This window comes from Macrobrachium nipponense, chromosome 6 (genome assembly GCF_015104395.2).
Source record: "Macrobrachium nipponense isolate FS-2020 chromosome 6, ASM1510439v2, whole genome shotgun sequence".
NCBI lineage: Eukaryota > Metazoa > Arthropoda > Malacostraca > Decapoda > Palaemonidae > Macrobrachium > Macrobrachium nipponense.
The window spans coordinates 118,773,208-118,774,613 of NC_061108.1; positions in this window are offsets into that span (position 1 = coordinate 118,773,208).

Here is a 1,406-nt window from a genome sequence, read left to right on the forward strand (position 1 = left end):
TTCATGATCTTCAGATATCAGTTGCCTGATTTTGACATATTATGGGACTGTATGAAGTCACCGGGTTATTTTTACATTTCTGCAAATGTCTCGGTTATTTGGTGCTGCTCTTTCGAAGTCTTTGTATATTTATAGAGTGTTAATTTTTTCGTTTTTGTGTCAACCAGCGCAGTGTTATGAGAATTTAGGTGATTCGTATTTCAATGACCAACTTCACAAATGATTTGAGATATCACTTGTTTGTAGTCTGTACATAGTAATGTCAGAGAAGAAGAGGATTTCTTAGGAAAAAATGCGCTATTGCTTTTACTTGTTATTTTAAGTCCTGCGAATCAAGTTATAATTCCTTCCTTAATAAAGATTTGCAAATAACAGCCAAGTTTATAGTTTCGAGAAAATGCAAAACGGAAGTATTACCCATATTGCGTGTTTTTTGTTAAACATTTCTTTCATGTAATTCAGCATTTATCGTATAATTATTTTTTTTCTTTATGCCATAAAGCAAAAAAAAAAAAGGAAAAAATGCTGAACCTTCCTGGCCATCGGCTTCTGCTTAAAAAAGAAGATGAAAAAAAAACTGTGGGATTCAACAGTCAAGTGGAATTCGTCACGCAATCTTTTAGATTCCTCATAATTTTCCTGTCAGTGCTGACAGTTAAGCTGAAACTATTAGAACACAAGACCCATTTAGAGTATTTCTTGTATGCACTTTTCATCAACCAGATAGGGTCGTGACGCTAGATAATTTAAACCCAGTTATCCACTAGCTACATTCATTGCTCATTCTTAGAGTCTCATCATATACCTTACTTGATAAAACTCGCAGATTTGTCATCCATGAAAAATGTCATGGACAGTGTTTCTATATCAAGCCTTAGCTCAGTGCTACACATTCGTAAAAGTAGCACAACTACCAGACCATTGCGAGGCTTACCTATTTGATCATCAAAGTGCTGTGTGAGATGTGTCTCTTCAAGGGAAAGATACCAGTAGGCAGAAGTGCATAGATGGGTTGTACATTTTGCCTGCAGTGTTGATCCCCAGATCCTCGCTTCGTCAGTCTCTTGAGCATTTACTTCCAAGCCTGGAGAATGTGCTGTGCAGTTAGTCAAGAATTACTGTGTGTGTGTGTGTGTGCTGTACGTGACACGACATAATTTCTGAGCATGCTCTTGTGCCAGACGGTGATGTGTGAGGTGACTTAATGTTTGTCCTGCATGTAGATGTAAAACAAAAAGAATAAAAAAAAAATACTCTGTAGTCATTGTATTATATACTTCACTTTCTGTTTCTCATCTCTCCGTCTTTTATATGTGGAACATTCTTTCAAGTGATCTAGAGGCAATTGCAATTTTGACATAGAGATTAAAATTTCAAGCGACACAGGGGCTCTGGGTTATACTACA